Source organism: Mus pahari, chromosome 10 (assembly GCF_900095145.1).
Source record: "Mus pahari chromosome 10, PAHARI_EIJ_v1.1, whole genome shotgun sequence".
In the NCBI taxonomy this organism is placed as follows: Eukaryota; Metazoa; Chordata; class Mammalia; order Rodentia; family Muridae; genus Mus; species Mus pahari.
Genome location: NC_034599.1, coordinates 47,773,395 through 47,781,240, shown reverse-complemented (window position 1 = coordinate 47,781,240; position 7,846 = coordinate 47,773,395). Strand labels below are relative to the sequence as shown.

Genomic DNA, 7,846 nt, shown 5'->3' with positions numbered 1-7,846 from the left:
GAGGAGGAGGAGGAGGAGGAGGAGGAGGAGGAGGAGGAGGAGGAAAGTAGTGTTTACCTTATAATACATCGGTACATCGTTTCTGTTCACGTTTTTACAGTTTCTAGATGACAAAATTCTGATTTAGGACACTTAAACTGGAAGGGGGAAGGATGCCTGTTCTCTTTTCAAAGCATATACCATGGGGCCCAAAGGGGAAGGCTGAGACAGAGGGGGTACCCTCCACAATTATTCTGACTGCATCCCGTCCAAGGATTGATAGGTTGCAGGAGGTGAGTGGGAATGTTCTGCCTGCAGGCCATGAGCTCTCAGGCAGTTTTATTTGCTTGGAGAAAGGATTTCTTTTGACTAATTTCCACCAGGTACTATTCCTCAGCCAGCCATGTGCCTGCCTGGGGGGGGGGGGGGGATGCCTCTTTCTCAGGTTCACAGAGAGCCCAGTGAGCTGGCTCTTGCTTTGCATGCACATTTATTTGTGATGTGGATAAACCACAGTAAAATATGAAGTTGAACTCGTCTGCCAAAGAGGCCATGATGGTGGACATCTGAGAGATGCTTGTGTTTGGGAAACTGAAATGAAAAGGAGTCTAAGGGCTGTGAAATAACCACTGGCTGACAGAAAAAGGCAAATCTGTAGTTGGAATGCAGTCCCCGAGCTTGCAGAGATGGGAAGAACCCTTGTCAGTATGTTTGGTACATCCCACACTTGGCTTCCTGTTCCTCTGATTGCTTCCCCGTCCCCTCTACCTCCCTAGAAATAGCTCCTCTGTAGGTGTTGTCAACAGTACTGGTTGTGTTTTGTCTCAGTCACCCCCCTATCAACTCATCCCTTGTGCTCACCGACTCCCACTTGAGCGGTCTGTCTGCCTGTGCATTATTGTCCTATGAAACAAAATCTCCTTGCCTCAAGAAAATGAAAGAAAAACGACTTCTTTGTAGAAAACTGATGATAAAAATAAACTACATTTACTCAAGTTGAAAGATCTCTAAAACATTCTACAGGTACTTTCAGACAATTGGTTCTAGGCAACCATTGCCCTGGGGTGCCCATCCTGTGAGGGGCTCCCTGAAGAGCTGCATGCTGTAGTTATTGGACTCAGAAGCACACTGATAATGTATCAGAGACTCTGCAAGGTGCTAGAGAAGTGATCCTGTTTATTGTTGGTTTCTTTAGTTTAATTCTTTAGTCTCTCTCTCTCTCTCTCTCTCTCTCTCTCTCTCTCTCTCTCTCTCTCTCTCTTTCTCTCTCCATATTTTGCATGTGTACACATAATACCGCACCTGTCTGGAGGTCACAGGACAACTCCTGGTAGTTAGTTCTATCATTCTAGTATGTGGGTCCTGGGGTTTGAACTCGGGTTACATGGCTTGTTAGCAAGTGCCTTTACCAACTCGGTTATGAAACCTGCCCTTTAATGATTTTTAATGTTCTTAAATTTGATAATGAAGACCTTGATATTCTTAAGCCAACTAATACTAGGTACATTTGTGGAACATACATTGTGTTACCAAGTACTAAATACATAGAAGCAAATGACTTAATAGAAAGGGTCATGGGTTTGAATTCTCTCATTAGTTGCTCTCTGCCTGACTTCATGGACACTAGTTTTTCAACACCTCTGGTTTCAGCATCAGCTTTCTCCATAAACTTTTCTGACCAATCTGAGCTTCCTTTCCTCTCATCAAGCTGGAATTTTCTTACACTAACTTCTTCCTGATTTTACCATAATCGTTTGCCGAGAGCCTTGTTTTGTCCCTGGCTTGAGTCCTGGTCCCCTTCTCTCATGCATTATTACGGAGATGTTGGAACCTTTGCCTCAGATGCAGAACTTCATGTCCTGCTCATTTAATCTGGACTTTACTGGGCTTTGGAGTAACTTTTGTTTTAAGTTCAAGTATTTACATTTAAGAAATTTTATTGGAGTCATTGCCTAATTACTCTGCACTTTATATTTTAGCCCACAAAGACTTGGCCAAACTGTCTAGATTTAATTTTCCTGGATATTTCTTGTTATCCCTGAGCAAACACCCAATATTGTACCTTTACCGGGCCCCTTGCTCTTTTCTAAGTATGACAAGCACTGTGTAACTCTGTTTATCTATTATGCTTAGAAACCCCTTATTACTCTTCAAAGTCAGTCCTTGAGGGCCACATCCCTGCCTGCACTATCCTCCCGGTTATGTACATGCAGCACTTGGCGTATAACACAGCACTTGGCAATATAACACAGTTATATTGCACTCTACATGAGCATGCATTTGTGTTTTTAAAATAGTTCAAATTCTTTGAATGCTGGGTCTCTGTGGTATCACACTGCAGAGCAGTGGCACGCATGCGCGAGATACTCAGTGGGTGTGAGCCAACTGAAAACAAACCCCAGCCCTTTCTATTTAGAGCTGAAAGACATTCCCACCATCAGCTCAAAGGGATAGCATATGTGCATCTCTCTTCCTCCATTATTCTACATTTTAAAATTCATGTTAGTTGTTGTTCATCTAAGCCCCCCCCCCCCCCAAAAAAAACCCCACTGAACACGGAAGTAGTTTTAGATTATGGGCATGATCCACAACACCTAGATTTATGTCGAAACCAGGCACTGTGCCTGCTAGGAAAACAATGTATCAACTCAGCTGCCTTCCCATCCCCTAACCCTAACTGAAGTCCTAACCCAAACCCCATCCCTAACCCAGCCCCAGGATACTACATTTGTTAATGTTTATTTTACCCCTGCATTTCCTTGTTGGAGAACCCTGCTATTAAGGTGGCAGTCCCCCATGCCCGGATGGTTTTCTGAGATGGGCGCAAAATGGAAGACTGCCCTTTTCAGCAGGGCTTCCCTTTCTCTGCCTGACCCTGTCTGGAGAGTGTCCCTGAACACAGACATGGGGCTTTGTCTGAAAAATAACCATGTAAAGAGTTCTCTGCAAGCATGGCAGCTGCATGACTTAGCACACAAGTCCCATTCTGGCTTTCGCCCATATGATAATTAGGTGTTGTATTATGTCCAATCAGCCCTTCCTGCCCAACTTGATGCTATGACGAACTAACCTTTTTACCTGTACCCCTAAAAGTCCTTATAGACTCTATCCCTGGAATAATAAAGTAGATTTGTCTCACTGAAATGGCCCCTAGAAGTCCTTCCTTCACACTCAAAGTGGTCTGAACCCTGCCCTCCCCGTCCCCGCCCCCGCCCTCTTCTGCTCCCTTTGTCCCTGCAGGCTGGTGGGGAGAAGGGAGGACCACATTTCCTAGTCTCTTTAATTCATTGGTAATTATGTACATGTGAGGGCAAAGGATGCTGCAGTCTCTTTGCCTATTCTTTTGCACACTATAGCTACTCGACATGGGTTTGGTGAGTATTTAGCTTGTAATTTTCATGCAAGTCTTATGTTTGAAATAGTTTCAAAGGCTTGTTTTTCCTCCTCCACTTAAAATACCGCTTTCTTCTTGTTAGCTTTTCATAATTAGCGCAAGCAAAGATTTTTCTAAGGGTCAGTAACCTTCAGCCTAGTTCCTGCAGGGTGCGATGTAAATTCTAGAAGGAAGAGTAATCTTGGATGGTTTCTCTGGAATCTGCTGCTCCACTTCACAACACTGGCTTTGGAATCATGAAGACTCTTACCTTACACAGTTCCCAGACATTTTATGAACACTACATTTACAATCATGGTCTTACCAAGTGTCCTCACCCAAAACCAGAGACACTGCTAGTAACATCAGGAGAAGAGAATAAATCATCTCCACAAACCCGAGTATTAAACTTGGTGTAGCCCGACCAGCCTATCTTCCCTTCCCATATGCAGCTCATGAACATACATTTAAGCAGACCAAAAACAAAGACAGAAACAAACAAACAGTAGCAAATAACTACCCTTTCCCCTTTATATCTTTTTCTGGGTGTCTAGAATCAATGATAGACTTTTTTCTACCTAATAGTAGCTGTTCCAGTATATCATTGTTCCAGTGAATCAAGAGATTACTAAGAAGTGTCCACACGCTTATGATAATGTGACTCTCAGCTCCAAATGATCCATTTCCCCAACTTCTACCTTGATGACTTACGGGCATGAGTGAAATCCTTGTGATTGAAAATACATCAGTTTTACATCAGTATTTTCCCAGAAATAACAATAATACTGATAATGCCATAAATACCAATGGGCATTTCATTGAGAAATGTTTGAACAAGCTGATTTCTTATAGAACACTACAATACTGAACACAACAGTTTGTCAAGAATTGTTGTTCGCAGGTTATCATGCAATTAGGATAGCACTGTATTGCCTGGGTATGGAGGTGCTAAGCCCCCCAAGAGGAACACACAGGTACTTGCCCTGATCTTTCTGCCAACCCTGTCTGGAGGGTCTCCCTCTCTTCTTTGCCTTGCCCCGTCTTAGTAAGGAGTCTGGTAGATGTGACGATCCCCACATCTGTCAAGCAGGTAACTGCTGTATTTGCTGCTGTGGCTTGCACTGTGTCTGTGGCATCGTCACTTGGCACCGAGTTTAGTAGCATATCAATCTGGTGTGTCCCCCTTTGAGTGACAAACTCCCTTCTCCTATTTATTTATTTTTGGATGTCTAGCACTTAGTTTAATGACTGGTGACGAGTGTGTTCTCATTAATGTTTCTGGAGACAGAATTGGAGTATACTTGAAAATCTGTGCAATAGATCAAGCCTGTGTGGTGGTACTCGGCTTTAATCTCAGCCCTTGGGAGGCAGAGCCAGGCCGAGCTCCCGGAATTCAAGGCTAGCCAGCCAGTCAGTGGTATCTGTTGAAGCTATGTTTTAAAATAAGCAGACATGAATTTCTACATTCTGGGGCATTCTTGGGAGGTAGGAAGAAAGTTTCTCGATATATAAGCACTATTTATCTCTTTTTTTTGGTCTTTTAAAAATCATTTTATGTTAGATGGGAGAGAATGGAGTTTTATGAAGAAGCCCTTACATGAAAATTTGTTCTCTCTCCTCCCTTCATTCCTTCATTCTTTCCTTTCACTTTTGGTGATTTTTATTTACATATTTTAGAAATAATATTGAGGCTAGAGAAACTGCTCAGTGGTTAAAAGCAGTAGCTGCTTTTGCAGAGGTCTCAGATCCTGTTCCTCAAATCCGCATGGCAGCTCATAGTCATTTGTAACTCCAGTTCCAGGGGATCTGATGTTCTCTCTGGCCTCTGTGAACACTAAGTATACACATAGTACATGTATTTGCATTCAAAACTAAATCATCATGTTTGCAAAACAAACATATGGCATATGTTTTTTGCACAAAGTAATGGATTCAATGCTATATTTCTATATAGGTACATTTATGGTGTCCTTGCACTCTCCTTTAACCTGGGCATTTCTCTCAGTCCTTCATAACTCTTATTTTCAGTTCTTTTTTCAATTTCTCATGTGTGAGAAAGATCATGTGATACTTATTATTTTGTGTTTGGCTTCTTTTGATTAACGTACGTTCTCTTGCTGTAGATAAAAGGATCTTATTTTTCCTTGTGACGCAATAGTACCCCATTGTAGGTATATACATACATACATACATACATACATACATACATACATACATATTTCATTCATATGTTGATGGGCATAGAGACTGAGTACCTGCTTTAGCCATTGTGGATAGTGTCACACAATAGGAAGTATGCGGCCATAGATGTTGTAATGTTTATGATGCTGGCTTATTTTCCTTGGGAAAGTGCTTAGGAGTGATGTGAATAGATTACGCTGTACTCTTTCCTCCAGACTTTGGAAGAAGTTCAGTGCTATTTCCACAGAGTTTGTACCATTTTTTTATTTCCACCAATAGCCTTGTTCTATACCCTTGCTTTTTACTCTTTAATTTTTTTACATTTTTATTTATTTATTATTTTACTAAAAATAGATTTTATACAATACATTCTAATTATGGCTTCCCCTCTCCTTAGTCTTTATAGCTCCTCCCCACCTCCTTTCCAACCAAATCCATGCCCTTTCTGCCTCTCATTAGAAAGCAAACAGGCATCCATAGAGTAATAAGGAAATAAAGTACAAAAAAGAGTGACGGCAGTGGGGGTGATGGGAATCTGCATGTCATTCTTGTGCATAGCAGGGGCCATGCTAATTTTCTCTGTGTTATTCCAATTTTAGTATATGTGCTGTTAAAGCGAGCACTTGCATTTCACTTTTATAAAAGTTGTTATTCGGGGGCTGGAGAGGTGGCTCAGTGGTTAAGAGCACTGATTTGCTGCTCTTCCAGAGGTCCTGAGTTCAATTCCCAGCAACCACGTGGTGACTTACAACCATCTGTAATGGAATCTGATGCCCTCTTCTGGTGTGTCTGAAGACAGCCACAGTGTACTCATATACATAAAATCAATCAATCAATCAATCAATCAATCAATCAATCAATCTTTTTAAAAAGTTGTTATTCCTTCCCTTTCCAAGAAATTAGAGCTGCTTGATTGCTCTTCCCTTCCTCCCCCCCTCCTCCTCCTCCCCCTCCTCCTCTCCTCTTTCCTTTCCATCAGTGTTTGCTGCTGCCAACATGCACCATTGTTTCACTGTCCCCACGCCGTCCTTCTTCTGTGGGATGATTGACAAGTAGAACCTCATACCTAACCCTCACGGTCATTATACTAAGTGCGGCAAAGTCTCACTCCCCTTCTGCAAAATGACGCACCTGGCATTCTGAGAAGTTAGTTACGCCCCTGGCCAGTCACCCATTTTTGGTTTTATCTATTTCTGAAGGGAGTGTAAATTCTATCCTCTGACTTCTGGAAGGGGATTTAATTGGTCTTTGATGGCTAACTCAGGTGCACCTACTCTACCCAGCAGGCACCCTCTGAGCTCCTGAGAGGCAGGGTGGGTGCTCTGGTGACCAGAGCAGGGCTCGCTGCACTCATTGTGTGGAGCGTCTCCTCTAGAAACATTTCCTCCTTTTCAGTTGGTTCTCCCCAATTCTTTATTTTTCAATCCGACTGTTTTCTCCTGGGGTTAATCGTTATATTTCGCTCTGGTTTGGCTTCACCAGTGTACCAGTGATAGTGGATTTCTGGGCAATCAGACTTCAACACAGCTTTACGTTTCTGCAGAACCTACATTTTAAACTCAGCTTGCCAGGCTGCTACCAAAGGCGCCTGTAGTACAGGTGCTTGACAGACGATTCTGCGGTAGGAAGGGGAGATAAAAAGCCCGAACCAAGCCAGGCATCTTCCATCTGACTTGTTCAAGTCTTACCTATCACTGGCCCCGATAAATGGCAACAGATGGACTGAGAGCTAACTGGAGGTGGGATGTGGCCCCCTTTGCTGCTGACTCTCTCAGTTTGGTTTATAGTCAAAGCTGCCAATCTGGGGGAACAGAGCTATCTGTCCCCCAGGGGCATCCTGTGCTATCACGTGGTGCTGGAAACATCTCTGTCTTGACCTGTGGTCCTCTGTGGCTTTCTTGTCTCATAATTTCTAATGTTCCTGCACAGGTTCCTTTCCTTAAGTGACTGCTTTATTGCATCTTCCACTCTGAGGCTGAGTGCTGATACCTCAGGAGAAGTCCCCGTTACCAGCATTCCTTCCTTCAGCTTTGCCATCTGCTCCTGGGCATGCTTCTAATAAGCACATCTTCCCTGACTTCCTTATGCCTCTACATCCTATACACTGTATGTGCGCCTCTCTCTCTCTCTCTCTCTCTCTCTCTCTCTCTCTCTCTCTCTCTCTCTCCCTGGAATTGATTCTTCTTAGGGAGGAGAGTGGAAAGTAATGAGGGGGTTTATAGAAATAACGAGCATGAACTTTGCTTAAGGATGTTCCAAACCAACCCACTTACAAATCGACTGTTTTAGAGAGGCAGGTTTCAGAATTGGCTG

General features: G+C 43.0%; 1 pseudogene; it reads right to left on the bottom strand.

The window, feature by feature from the left end:
• Positions 1-6,034: 6,034 nt before the first annotated feature.
• LOC115064852 lies at positions 6,035-6,156 on the bottom strand (annotated as a pseudogene).
• Between the last annotated feature and the right edge of the window lie 1,690 nt (positions 6,157-7,846).